Here is a 15,335-nt window from a genome sequence, read left to right as displayed (position 1 = left end):
AAGGAATGATAATTATAGTTACAGTTCTCCCATTGACCTGAAAGATTAAAATCAAGGACTCCGCTGCCACTTTTCCTGGCTAATTACACCGGACAGGCAGCAAGTGTCAACTATTAGAAACATGTTGTAAGCATTCCAACTTCCCCCATCATCGCTCCCTTCCGATAATCACTCATCAACGGAGGAGCTCCTTATTACCGAAAAACGAAATACCTTCTCCATGATCCCGGGGCAGAACATTTCTCAGGCACCCCAGAGTTGTCAAGTTAAATTTCCCGGGCCTCTTGCTTGCTTGACATGCATACCGGGAACCGATAGTGGAAATTCCTTCGCGTGAATCACGTCACGACGACGATGAAACCCTGACGATGACCGGTGACAATCCGATCCGATTTCGATTCCATTTGAGGGGTTGGTTGCTTGGGTGCAAAGCACCAAAAGCCAGCAACTTACTCCTGCTGGATTCCGTCACGATCAGCCGCCGCAGTTTGCATTGGTTCTTCCCTTTATAAAGACTTCCGAAAAGGGACCACCTAAGGAGGTGAAACAAGTAGCTAACTGAATTGCCGCAGTGATTTCGTTCGGGTATGGAACAAATTCCGCAATTACACCACCAACCAACTTACAGGAGAACCCGAGAATCCGCTTATGGGTGCAGATAATTTCAGGCCATCAAAAGGTGCAACCGAAGCACGCAGTCAAATGACCAAATTAGTACACCCGCCAATAAACGATCGGCAATTGAGCGATGTGAGGGAATCTCTGGAATATCTCCCAATCGGTCCCGAGATTGTCTCTTTTAAATCATTCCCCCGGTTGTGCCAGAGATACGAACACGAATGAGCTTTCAAGCAGTCATGATTGAACTTCGCTACCTTTTATACGGTTGTAATTAATTGCTCCCCTTGTAATTGCTAGTAAAACTCAACTGAGTCCAAGCCTAAACTTTTGAAATGGCTTATCAGTGCAAATCTAGAAAATATGAAGTTGTTTCGAGATTTTAAATTTGATATATATATTTTTATTGTTAGAATATGATTTTTGAATTACAACATTATAACTTCAATTGGTTCCTTTTAAGAAACTATATCCTTAGGTTTTGTCAAATGATTTGACTCGCTACTATCGATTTCCATCTGCGACTCCAGATTCCTTACTCTGAACGCTAGAGTCTTAATCTTCGAGTCCAGACTTTCGAGCCTGAACCTGCGACTCTAGAATTTTGACTCTCTATTCAGAACTCGCTGCTCTTAACTCTCGACCTTCAGCTTTCAATTCTCGACTTTCAACTCTCAATTTTCAACTCTCAAACCTTATCCAGCGATTCTCGACTCTCGACTCCCGACTCTCTCGACTTTAGCCCCTCGCTCCTCGATTCTCGATTCTCGTCTCTCCACTGGACTCTTGACTCTCAACTCCTAACTCTTGACTGTCGGCTTTAGACGCTCGACCATCGACTATCGACTATCAATCCTCGACTTTTGACTATCGATTTTTGACTCTCGACTCCCAACTTTTGACTTGCGACTCTTAACTTTCGACTCTTGGCTCTCAACACTTAATTTGCAACTGTCAACTCTTGACTTCGATTCTCGACTGACTCTAAACTCTTAACATTGGATACTCTTTAATTTTAATTCTCGTCACTTGACTATTGCTTTCGACACTCAACTCTCGATTATCGATTCTTGAAAGTAGATTCTCGATTCTCGACTTTTGACTGTCGACTTTCGACTTTGGATTCTCTACTTGTCACTTTCTACTCTCGTCTTTTGACTATTGAATCTTGGCTCTCGACTTTCGGCTTTCGACTTTGGACTCCCGACTTTCGACTCTCCGCTCTCAAATCTCGACTCGCCACTGTCAACTTTTGACTTCGATTCTTGACTGTCGTCTGCCTTGAATTCTTAACTCTTAACATTCGATACTCGATTTTCGATACTCGAATTTTTGATACTTGATCCTCGAATTTCGATCCTTGACGCTGGACTTTCAGTTGTCAACTCTTTACTTTCAGTTCTCGACTTTGACTCTTAAGTTTCAACTTCAGACAGTCGACTCTCCACTTTTGACTATCAACTCTGGACATCCGTTCTTCGACTTTCGATTCTCAACTTTCGACATTCGACTCTCGACTCAAAACTCTCGACTATCGGCTCTCGACTCTCGCTTCGACACAGGACAATCGACTCCAAGGTCTCAACTCTCTATTTTGAATTGTCAACCCTTGACTCTCAATTCACTACTGTTTGCCTTTACTCTTAACTTTCAACATTCGATACTCGACTCTCGAGTTTCAACCCTCGAAAACCGATTATAATTCTCTACGTTTTATTCTCGTCACTCGCCCATAAACTTTTCATATCCGTATCCCGATTATTGATTCTTGACAGTCGATTCTCGACTCTCATTTTCAGATTTTGTCTCTCGACTCTCGACTTTTGACTCTTGTTTTTTCGATTCTCAACTGAAAACTCTCAATTATTAACTCTGAACTTTCGAATCTTGACTGCCGTTCTTCGACTCGGGACTCTCGGCTCGATTATTCGATAACTATCGTCTCACGAATCTTGACTCTCGCCCATTGACCCTTAACTTGCGACTCTTAACTATCGCTGTTCGATTCGTGACTCTCGACTCAGGACTAAAAAATCGACTGATGATTCTCGACAATCGATTCTCGGCTCTCTGCTTTTAACTCTCGGCCTTCGACTCTCAAATCATTATTGTAAACTGTCGAGCCTGAATTTTCGAACCTCCACCCTCAACTCCCGATTATCGACTATCCATTGTTGATTCTCGACTCTCGACTCTCGACTCTTGACTCTCGACAATCGAATCTTAACTCTCGACTCATGACTATCGATATTCGACTCGCGACTCGCGACTCTCAAATCTAGACCCTCCACTCTCGAATCTCAACTCTCGACCCTCAACTCTCGACTCTCCATTCTCGACTATCAACTCTCGACTCTTTGCTTTGGACTTTCGGCTTTCGACTCTCAAATCTTCACCCTAAACTGTTAAACTGGAATTCTCGACCCTACACTCTCGGCTATCGAAAATCGACTCCCGACTCGTGACTCTCGACTATTGAATTTCGACCATCGACTCTCGACTCTTGACTCTCGACAATCGAATCTTAACTCTCGACTCATGACTATCGATATTCGACTCGCGACTCTCAAATCTAGACCCTCCACTCTCGAATCTCAACTCTCGACCCTCAACTCTCGACTATCGACCCATAACTGTCGATTCTTGACTCTCGACTTTCGAATATCGACTCGCAACTCTCAACACTCGACTCTCCACTCTCAAATATCGACTATCGACTTTCGATTTTCAACTTTTGACTCTCAACTCTCGACTCTCTATTCTCGACTATCAACTCTCGACTCTTTGCTTTCGACTTTCGGCTTTCGACTCTCAAATCTTCACCCTAAACTTTTAAACCGGAATTCTCGACCCTACACTCTCGGCTATCGAAAATCGACTCCCGACTCGTGACTCTCGACTATTGAATTTCGACCATCGATTCTTAACCCTCGACTAACGACTCTCTACTCTGGAGATTCTACTCTAGACTCTCTACTCTCAGCTCCCGAATCTCGAAGCTTGACTTTCGGCTCTCGAATCTCGGCTCTCGATTCACGAGTCACGACTCTCGACTCTCAACTTTTGGATCTAAAATTTTTACTCTCAATTGTTGACTCTGAGTTCTTGATCTCCGACTCTCGTATCTCGACTCTCGACTCTCGACTCTCGACACTCGACCATCGACTATCAACTTTTGACTCTTGACTCTCGACTATCGACTCTCGACTCTCGACCCTCAACTCTCGACTATCGACTATCGACTATAGACTATCGACTATCGACTATCAACTATCGACTATCGACTCTCGACTTTCGACTCTGGACTCTCGACTTTTGGATTTCAAATTTTGACTCTTAACTGTTGACTCTGAGTTCTCGGCCTCCGACCCTCGTATCTCGACTCTCGACTATCGACTTCCAGCTCTCGACTCTCGACTTTCGATTCTCGGCTCTCGACTCTCGACTCTCGATTATCGACTATCAACTCTGGACTATCGAGTCTTAACTGTCGATTCTTGACTCTCGACTCTCAAATACCGACTCTCAACTCTCGACTCTCAACTCTCGACTCTTGGCTCTTAAATCTCGAATCTACACTCTCGAATCTCGACTATCGACCATTAACTGTCGATTCTTGACTTTGGACTCGTGTTTCGACTCTCGACTTTGAACTCTCGACTCTCAAGTATCAACTCTCGAATCTCGACACTCAATTCTCGACTGTCAACTCTTGACTCTCTGCTTTCGATTCTCGGCTTTCGATTTTCAAATCATCACCCTAAACTGTGGAATCGGATTTCTCGACTCTCGACTCTCGACTCTTGACTCTCGACTCTCGACTCTCGACTCTTGACTCTCGACTCTCGACTGTCGACTCTCGACTCTCGACTATCGACTATCGACTATCGGCTATTGACTCTCTACTCTCTACTCTCGACTTTCTTCTCTCGACTCCCGAACTTCGACCCTTGTTTTTCAACTCTCGATTCTCGAGTCTCGAATCTCGACTCTTGACTCACGACTCTCGACTCTCGACTTTTGGATCTTAAATTTTGATTCACAAATTTTTACTCTCAACTGTTGTCGACTCTCGACTCTCGACTATCGACTCTCAACTCTCAACTATCGACTATCGACTCTCGACTCTCGACTGCCGACTCTTCGACTGCCGACTCTCGACTTTCTACTCTCGATTCCTGAATTTCGACCCTTGACTTTCAACTCTCGATTCTCGACACCCGAATCTCGACACTCGAATCTCGAATCTCGACTCTCGAATCTCGACTCTCGAATCTCGACTCTCGAATCTCGACTCTCGACTCACGACTATCGACTCTCGACTTTTGGATCTCAAATTTTTTACTCTCAACTGTTGACTGTGAGTTCTTGACCTCCTACTCTTGTAAATCGACTCTCGACTCTTGACTTTCGACTCTCGACTCTCGACTCTCGACTATCGACTAACAACTATCGACTATCGAATCTCGACTCTCTATTCTCGACTTCCTTCTCTCGACCCTTGTTTTTCAACTCTCGAATCTCGACTCTCGAATCTCGACTCTCGAATCTTGACTCTCGAATCTCGATTCTCGACTTACGACTTGCGTCTCCCGACTTTCGATTTTAGGATCTCAGATTATGAGTTCTCAACTCCCGACTCTCGACTATAGACTTTCAACTCTCGACTCTCTATTATCGACTTCCGACTCTCGACTGTCGACTCGACTTTTAACTCTCGACTCTTGATTTGCGACTCTCAACTTGCAACTCTTTCGACTATCGGTTTATGACTATCGTCTATTGAGCTTCATCAATCGACTGTCGATCAAAAGCTTCGATTTCGAATGAAAAAAAAAACAACATCGAAAAAACCAACACCAGTTCTTGTAAGGAAGTCTGGCTCCCCGAGGGCACCCATCACACAGAGATATCTGAAAATCACCCGCATTCGTTTGCAATTAATTGACACGCGTTCAACTACGCACAATTTACCTTATTTATACTCGGCTCGGAGTCTTCGGTCTTCGGAGAATTCACCCAAGAGTTGATGACATTCACCAAACCGGTTGATCTAGGCTGGTACTCCCGGGGCATTTCTTCACTTATGAGTCTCTGATACCTATCAGTATGCAGCATAGCATAGACCGTCTCCTAGCGTAATCGATAGGAAAGATTCCTTTTTCCGTAGCACATCAATTACAAACTGGCAAAGCCCCTCTGACACAATCAATCACACACACCCAATTCCGACGCGGCAGAATGAATGTTGAAATTCGTGAAAGAGTTCGTCGCCGTTGGTCGTTGGATTTTTTCTCTATGTTTATGATTTTATGCGCGTCTCGACTCCCATTGGTCACAAAACTGCAAGTCGATCGATCGATTGGCAGATTGGAACCGATTTTGGTCAATGCTCAATTAATTGCTATCGATTGCTCATTGGTCGCCAATTGGCTGGCGGCTGCCGGTCGACATAAAACCCGGAGAAAACCGATTTGTGCCGGAAAAGGCAGCAAAAGATTTGATTTTAATTACCACCGGGGAGTGAGAAGTGATCACGCGCGTGCTCTAGGGTAGTCTTAAAAGGGAGAAGGGGAAGAGTCGGTTATTTATCGTCCACTGAAAAAAGGTAGACAGGAAAGTGATTTTACTTTGTGTTTTAGTCGAGTGATTTTTTTATACAAGAGCACTGCTCAATAAGTCCGACAAATGGCAAATAATGATGAGACGTTTCCGAAAAATCGAATCTCGACTTTCAACTCACATTTATCTGATTTTTCTGATTCTAAATTGTCGACTTGATAGACTCTAGATAATTTTTATTCCGGACAATCGACTCTCGACTGTCGATTATCGACTTTTGGCTATCAACTGCCGGCTGTTGAATCTCGACTGCTTATTCTCGACTGTTGATCCTCAAAACTTCTTGGCTTGTCGATTTTTAATTCTCAACAATCGACTCTTGGCTGACGATTGTCGACTGTCGGCTATCGATTCTGTACTATCGAATGTCGACTGTCGAGTCGTGACTGTCAAATTTCGTGGATTAAAAGTTGGCAGTCGAGAGTCGACATTCAACTGTTTAGATTCATAAATTGAAAGTTGAGAGAGACAGTCTCAAGTAGAGAGTCGAAAGCCGAAAGCTGTTTGTTAAAATTTTACAGTGACCCGTGGGTATTTGATAACAATCACTTGACAGTAGCCAGCCAAAACTCGACGGTCAGTAGTTATCGAAAATCGAGAGTTAACTGTTGACAGTAGATAACCGATAGTTTATAGTCCAGATTCGAGAGTCGAAAGTCGAGAGTCGATTGTCAAGAGTCGAGAATCGAAAATCGAAGGTCGATTTCCAGAGTTCAGATTAAAGAGACAAGAGCAGAGAGTCGAACGTTCAGAGTTGAAAGTCAAAAGTAGTGAAATGTTGAGCTAGAGTGGAGTGTTGATAAGCGAGAGTCGAGAGGTTAGAAGTGAGAGGTGAAAGTCGGTAGTCTAGAGTCAAGAGTCGAGAGTTGACAATCGAGAGTCGAGAGTTGATAGGTGAGAGTCGAGAGTGGATTGGCGAAAGTTAAGAGTCTAATGTCGAGAGACAAGAGTCTATAGGCGATAGTCGAGAGTTGATAAACAAGAGTCGAAAGTAGAGAAAGAACCAAGAATTAAGAGGCTTGAGTCGAGAGTCAAGAGTTAAGAAATGATAGACGAGAGTTGAGATTTGATATGTGAGAGTCGATAGTCAATTTCAAGAGCCAAGAGCAGAAAAACGAAAGATGAGAGTCAAAGGTTGAGAATTTAAAGTAGAGACGAGAGTTGATACGTGAGAGTTGAGATTAGATGAACGAGAGTCGAGAGTAGAAAGTTAAAAAGCGAGAGTCGAGAGTTGAGAGGCGAGATGCGAGAAACAAGAGTCGAGAAATGATAGACGAGAGTTGAGATTTGATAAGCGAGAGTCGATAGTCAAATATCAAGAGCCAAGAGTAGAAAAACGAGAGAGGAGAGTCAAAGGAGTCAATGTTGAGAGTCGAAAGTTGATAGGCAAGTATACAGTCCAAAGTTGAAAGTTGATAAACGAGAGTGGAGAGTAGAAAATTGATAAGCGAGAGTCGAGAGTGAATAGTTGATAAGTGAGAGTCGAGAGTTGAGAGGCGAGATGCGAGAAACAAGATTCGAGAAATGATAGACGAGAGTTGAGATTTGTTAGGCGAGACTCAAGAGTCAAAAATCGATAGTCCAGCGTCCAGAGTGGAGACTCGAGAGCCGAAAGTGGAGAGTCGAACGTAGTGTAGAGTTGAGAGTCGCGAGACGATGGTCGAAAGTTGAGAGTCGAGATTGGAGCGTCAAAGGTCGAGTATCGAAAGTTGAAGTTGTTGTGTCATTATCAGATGATTGAAAAATAAAAATTGAAAGACAAGGTCCAGAACCGGGAATCGATATTTGAGAGTCGAGAGTCGAGAGTCAAGAGTCAAGTGAAGAGAGTTTAGAATCTAGGCAAGAGAGATTAGAAATAAATGTCAAGCTTCATTAATTCAAAGCCAAAGAATTATTAATACCCTTAGCGAAAAGTCGTCAGTCAAAAGTTGTGAACTCAAATTCTAAAGTCAAGAGTCTAGTATCAATTCGAGAGCTGGAAAATATTTAAAACAAAAACCATTGGTTTCAAACCAGATTCATAAGAGTAAATTAAAATATTAGTAAAAAATATATTTTTACTAGTTATTTTTACAGAAGCAACAAATTCGTTTCATCCATAAATTTCTATAACATCGCCTCTCTGGCTTGTGTTATTCCACGACTCTCCAATCCCACAATGACGTTGTTGGTGATGATGATGATAGTTGTGATACTCGTCGGCGTCGGGGCCGGTCCATTATCATCTACGGGCTACGATGGCTACCTTTTCCGGTAAACGATGATGGTGATGATGATGAGGATGTAATTTTTCACCTTTCAGCTACCTGTCCGTTCATAAACCTCGCTTAATTGCAAAGCGGCAAACCATCGTACATCACCCTGTGCTTTTTCATCGCCTCCCAAAGGTGTGGACAACTCAATTCTGATTAATGGGAGGTGCAGATACGCACTTGCGAATATGTTGTTTCGCTGAGGGCTATAATTTTTGATTGAATTTTCAGGTTTTTTTCTCGTCTTTTTTTCAGAGGGAACCAATAAATCGCTAAATTATTTGGTCAATAGTGTTAGAATTTTTTACAAAACTTTTTCCTTCCGATCATTCCACACATTCGATCAAATTGCAATTAGGATTGAGGCATCATCATGTGTCGATCCGTTTTCTAATTCGTTCTGCCCGTTGTTTTATGCCACAAGGCGCGGTTGTTCGCATCTCATCTTCAGGACCTAACCCTCAATTATGTTGGGAACGTTTTAATTTTTTTTTCTGTTGCTCTTCAAATGAACGCATCGTCCACTGCTCGTTTGTTTGACGACTGTTCCAGCTGAATGCTCTCGGCTTGTTACGGCGGCGGCCGAGGTTATTAAATGATGAGCACATAATTTCACATTTGATGCTTTTTGAGTTATTGCGTGATGTGTGGTCTTTGTTGAGAAATGGATTTTGTTTCCATCAATTGTTGAAATTTTTTGTTTATTATTTATTTTTGTTTAAAAATAGAAAATAAAGAGTGAAGAGCAAAGAACAAAGATTAATGAGCAAAGAGCAAAGAGTAAAGAGTAAAAAGTAAAGAGCAAAAAAGAAAGAGCATAAAAGAAAGAGCGAAGAGTAAAGAGCAAAGAGCAAAGAGCAAAGAGCAAAGAGCAAAGAGCAAAGAGCAAAGAGCAAAGAGCAAAGAGCAAAGAGCAAAGAGCAAAGAGCAAAGAGCAAAGAGCAAAGAGCAAAGAGCAAAGAGCAAAGAGCAAAGAGCAAAGAGCAAAGAGCGAAGAGCAAAGAGCAAAGAGCAAAGAGCGAAGAGCAAAGAGCAAAGAGCAAAGAGCAAAGAGCAAACAGCAAAGAGCAAAGAGCAAAGAGCAAAGAGCAAAGAGCAAAGAGCAAAGAGCAAAGAGCAAAGAGCAAAGAGCAAAGAGCAAAGAGCAAAGAGCAAAGAGCAAAGAGCAAAGAGCAAAGAGCAAAGAGCAAAGAGCAAAGAGCAAAGAGCAAAGAGCAAAGAGCAAAGAGCAAAGAGCAAAGAGCAAAGAGCAAAGAGCAAAGAGCAAAGAGCAAAGAGCAAAGAGCAAAGAGCAAAGAGCAAAGAGCAAAGAGCAAAGAGCAAAGAGCAAAGAGCAAAGAGCAAAGAGCAAAGAGCAAAGAGCAAAGAGCAAAGAGCAAAGAGCAAAGAGCAAAGAGCAAAGAGCAAAGAGCAAAGAGCAAAGAGCAAAGAGCAAAGAGCAAAGAGCAAAGAGCAAAGAGCAAAGAGCAAAGAGCAAAGAGCAAAGAGCAAAGAGCAAAGAGCAAAAAGCAAAGAGCAAAGAGCAAAGAGCAAAGAGCAAAGAGCAAAGAGAAAAGAGAAAAAAGAAAAAAGAGCATAAAGCAAGTTAAAGCTTAAAGCTTAAAGTAAGGTTTCCAGAATTTTTTCAGCACGTACCCGGGCCGGACAATTCCGATCTATTTCATCTTAACACCTGGCAAAACCCAGGCATTTCATTCCAAAATGTCGACCAAAATTCCGCGCAATATCCGGGCAAATTTGGTCAAAATTCATGAAGTCTTCATGAGTCTTGAGAATATCAAAGGCCGCGAGAAACTCAAGTGACTCAAGAAACTCAAGATTCCAAGAGCCTCAAAATTCGTTAAAATCACAAGAGTATCGAAAGTCTCGAGAGCCTTAAGATTCTTAAGAGCATCAAAAGTCTTAAGAATTGAAAGGTTCTTAGAAGTCTCAAAATCCGTCTTAATGGTCTCAAGAGTCTTAAGAGTCTCTATAGTGTCGGAGGTCTCAAAAGTGTTGAGAATCTTAAGAGTTTTAAAATATTCAAGAGTCAAGAATTTCAAGAAACTTTAGAGTCTCAACAATTTTTATAGCCGTGAGAGTCTTGAGAATCTAAATAATCTCAATGTCTTCGGAACCTTCAGGGAAACATGTCTCAAGAGCCTCGTATGCTTAAAAAGTTTTAAAAGTAACAACAATCTTGGGAGTCTCAACGGCCTGAAAAGCCATAAGAGTTTCAAAAGTCTTGTGTGTATCAATGGTTTCAAGAGACTTAAGAGTTTAAAAGGTCACACAAACTTTTGGATTTTTAATGGTCTGAAATGTCCCAAGAGTTTCAAGAGTCTTGAGAGTTCAATTCATAAAAGTCTTTTCAAGATTCTCAATATCCTAGAGTTGCTTAAAGGTCTCAAGAGTCCCAAGAATCTCAAAAGCCTTGAGAGTCCCTAGGTTTTCAAGAATTTCAAAAGCCTTCAAAGTTTCAAAAGTTACAAAAGTCTATAGAGCCTCAAGGGTCTCAAAAGTCTCAAGAGGCATAAGATTCTCAAAGGCCATGAGAGTTTTTGAGACTTAAAAGTCTTTAGAATTTCGAGATTCTTAAAATTCTCAGTAGTCTTGAAAACCCTTAAAGTTTAGTCTCAAAAGTCTTATAAAAACTTGAGAGTTTAAGGGTCTCAATTGTTCCAAGGGTTTCAAAAGCCTTGAGGATCTCAAGAGTCTCAAAAGTCTTCTCAAAAGTTTCATAAAACTTTGAGAGTCTCTCTCGGGTAACAAGAGTCTTAAAGTCTTAATAGTTTCAAAAGTAACAAGGATCTTGAGGGTCTCAAGGGGGTCAAAAGTCTCAAGAGTCTCGAGAGTCTTGATAAATTTAGGAGTCTCTGAAGCTTTGAAGTTTTTAGGGTTTGAAGAGTCTCAAGTGTCTCAAAAGTCCTGATAGTTTCTAGGGTCTTCAGAGTCTTTAGAGTCTCTAAAACCTTAAGAGTCTCAAGAGTCTTGTGAGTCTCAAGGATCTTAAAAGACTAAAGTGTATGAAGAGTCTCAAGGGTAGTGTCGTAAGAGTCTTGATGGACTCAAGAGTCTCTAAAGTTTTCTCAGAAGTCTCAAAAACTTTATGGGTCTCTCTAGGGTAACAAGAGTCTCAAGAGTATGAAAAATTTCAAAAGTAGCAAGGATCTTGAAAGTCCCAAGGGTCTCAAAAATCTCAAGAGTTTATGGAATCTTGAAAAACTTAAGAGTCTCTGAAGCTTTGAGAATCTTTAGGGTTTAGTCTCGAGCGTCTTGAAGAATTTAAGAATCTCTGAAGATTTCTTTAGGGTCTTTAGGGTCTAAAAAGTGTCTCAAAAGACTCGAAAACTTTGAGAGTCTCTCTAGGGTAACAAGAGTCTCAAGAGTCTTAATAGGTTCAAAAGTAACAGGGATCTTGAGGGTCCCAAAGGTCTCAAAAGTCTCAAGAGTCTTGAGAGCATTGAGAAACTTTAGAGTCTCTGAATCTTTGAGAATCGTTAGGGTCTGAAGAGTTTCAAGTTTCTCAAAAGTTTTGAGTGTCTCTAGGGTCTTTCGAGTTTCAAGATTTTTCAGAGAGTTTTAAAACTTTTGAGAGTCTTAAAAGTCTTTAAAGTCTCAAGAATCTTGAGAGTCTCAAGGAAAAAAGCATAAAAAGGCTCAAGAGTCTTTTTGAGACTCTCTAGAGTACCAAATGTCTCTAGAGTCTCAAGAGTCTTAGAGACTTAGGAGTCTCATGATCCTGAAGGGTTTTTAGGGTAAAAAGATTCTCAAGATTCTAAAGAGTCTCAAGACTCTCAAAAGTCTCATGGTCTGAAGAGTTTGAAAAGTCTTCTCAATAGACTCAAAAAGTTATAGAGTCTCTCTAGGGTAACAAGAGTCACAAAAGTCCTAATAGTTTAAAAAATAACAAGGATCTTGAGGGTCTCAAGGGTCTCAAAAGTTTCAAGAGTCTCGAGAGTCTTAAGAAATTTAGGAATCTTTGATGCTTTGAGAGTCTGTAGGGTCTAAAGAGTCTCAAGTGTCTCAAAAGTCCTAAGAACCTCTAGGGTCTTTAAAATTACAAGATTCTTCAGAGAGTTTAAAACTCTTGAGAATCTCTAAAGTCTTAAAAGTCTCAAGAGTCTTGAGTGTCTCAAGGATCTTATGAGGCATAAGATTATTATGTCTTAAGAGTCTCAAGAGTCTTAAAAGTCTCAAGGATAGCAAAAGGTTTAAGACTCTCTAGAGTATCAAAAGTCTCAAGAGCCTCGAGGGTCTTCAGAGACTTAAGAGTCTCATGAGACTTGAAAATATTTAGAGTCTAAGGATTCTGAAATTTTAAAGAATCTCAAGAGTCTCAAAAGTCTTCTCGAAAGACTCGAAAACTTTGAGAGTCTCTCTAGGGTAAGAAGAGTCTCAAGAGTCTTAATAGGTTCAAAAGTAACAAGGATCTTGAGGGTCTCAAAGGTCTCAAAAGTCTCAAGAGTCTCGAGAGTCTTGAGAAACTTAAGAATCTCTGAAGCTTTGAGAGTCTTTATAACCTAAAGAGTGTCTCAAAAGTCCTAAGAGTCTCTAGGGTCTTTAGAGTTTCAAGATTCTTCAGAGTCTCAGGAGTCTAAATAGTCTCAAGGATAACAAAAGTTTTGAGATTCTCTAGAATATCAAATGTCTTAAGAGCCTCGACAGTCTTAAGAGGCTTAGGGAAGCTATAGGGTTTTTAGAGTCTAACGAATCTCAGCATTCTTTGGAGTCTCAGACATCATGAAAGGCTTAAGAGTCGCTAGGGTCTCAAGAATCTGAAGAGCCTTCAATGTTTCAAAAGTGACAAGAATCTATAGAGTCAATAGCCTGAAGGTTCTCAAAAGTCTCAGATTCTCAAAGGCTTTGAGACCTTCTAGGGTCTTGAGAGTCTCGAGAGTCTCAAAAGTCTTTAGAATCTCGAGATTCTAAAACATTGTAAAAGTCTTGAAAACCTTATCAGTTTTAAGAGTTATACAAATTTACATAGTCTCAAGGGTCTCAAAAGTCTTCTTGAAAATCTCAAAACTTCGAGAGTTTCTCTAGGGTAACAAGTGTCTCAAGAGTGTTAAAAGTTTCTAAAGTAACAAGGATTTTGAGAGTCTCAAGGGTCTCAAAACTCTCAAAAGTCTCAGGAGTCTTGAGAAACTTGAGAGTCTCTGAAGCTTTCAGAGCCTTTAGGGTATAAAGTTCCTCGAGAGTCTCAAAAGTCCTGAAAGTCTCTAGGGTCTGTAGAGTTCCAAAACTCTTCATAAAGTTTGAAAACTCTTGAGAGTCTCAAAAATCTTAAAGGTCTTAAGAGTCTTGAGAGTCTCAAGGATCTTGAGAGGCTTAAGAGTATCAAAAGTCTCAAAGTCTTTAGATTCTCAAAGGTAACAAAAGTTTTGAGACTCTCTAGGATATCAAATATCTCAAGAGCCTAGAGAGTCTTAAGAGACTTTGGGAGGCTATAGAGTTTTTAAGTCTAAAGATTGTCATCATTTTTAAGAATCTAAAGAATTTTTAAAGTCTCAAGAGTCTCATGAATCTCAAAAGTTTCAAGAGTCTCAAAAATCATGAGAGTCTTAAGGTCTCAAGAATCCCAAATTTGAAAGTCTTGGGACTGGCTAGGTTCTCAAGAATCTCAAGAGCCTTCAATGCTTCAAAAGTAACAAGAGTCAATAGAGCCTCAAGGTTCTCAAAAGTCTAAGATTCTCCAAGGCCTTGAGAGCTTTGAGGGTCTTGAGAGTCTCAAGAGACTCATAAATCTCAAATCTCGAGATTCTTGAAATTTCAAAAAGTCTTGAAAACTTCATTTATATTAAGAGTTACAAAAATTAGATAGTTTCAAGGGTCTCAAAAGTCTCAAAAGTCTTTTCTAAAGTCTTAAAAACTTTGAAAATCTCTCTAGGATAACAAGAGTCTCAAAAGTTTGAATAGTTTCAAAAGTAACAAGGATCTTGAGGGTCTGAAGGGTCTCTAAAGTCTCAAGAGTCTCGAGAGTTTTGAGAAACTTTAGAGTCTCTGAAGCTTTGAGAGTCAAAAAGTCTAAAAAGTCTCTAGGGTCTTTAGAGTTTAAAGATTCTTCAGAGAGTTTAAAAACTCTTGAAAGTCTCAAGAGTCTTGAGAGTCTCAAGGACCTTTAGAGGCTGAAGAGCATAAAGAGTCTCAAGAGTCTTAAGATTCTCAAGGTTAACAAAAGTTTTGAGACTCGCTAGAGTATCAAAAGTCTCAAGAGTCTCGAGAGTCTTTAGAGAGTCTCAAAAATCATGGGAGTCTTAAGGTCTCAACAATCCCAAATCTCGAAAGTCTTGAAAAACGCTAGGTTTTAAGAATCTCACAAACTTTTGAATCGAGGAATTTCATGTTTCAATTTAAAAAATGTAATCCAATTCCTGACGGATGCTAATTCAAATACTTTTTTTCCTCTCATTTCAGGTTCGTTCAACTGTTCCAATAATCAGGTAAAATTTCAATAGTGAAGGTGACTTTGCCATGTGAGTGCTTAAGTTTAACATGCAGCAAAAAATGCCTACGGTGCTAAGCAAATCCAAAGACCGATGCAAATTTCTCGAACAAGCCTGCCGGATTGATTCTTATCGCCTATCGTGTTTCAACGGAAAATTTATTCAACGGCAACCCTCCTGAGTAAATTTTCTAAAACTATCCAAGGAAAAGACTCCTCCTACTCCCTACTTCTAAAACTCATGGTCTCGACTTCCAGTCAACCATCTCTGGACCATGGCTAGTTGCTTGGTTAGAATCAAAACTGCGCCAAAACTATAAATCCTGGGGACACAAATGAACTTTCAATTAGTTTTATCGCTTGACTCCCGGAGTTGCGTTGAAGGAATGAAATCTTATTGAGGTGGGGCCTCGAAAGGG

Source organism: Uranotaenia lowii, chromosome 3, assembly GCF_029784155.1.
Source record: "Uranotaenia lowii strain MFRU-FL chromosome 3, ASM2978415v1, whole genome shotgun sequence".
Classification (NCBI taxonomy): domain Eukaryota; kingdom Metazoa; phylum Arthropoda; class Insecta; order Diptera; family Culicidae; genus Uranotaenia; species Uranotaenia lowii.
The sequence above is the reverse complement of the archived record's forward strand: the minus strand, read 5'-3'. Positions refer to the sequence as shown.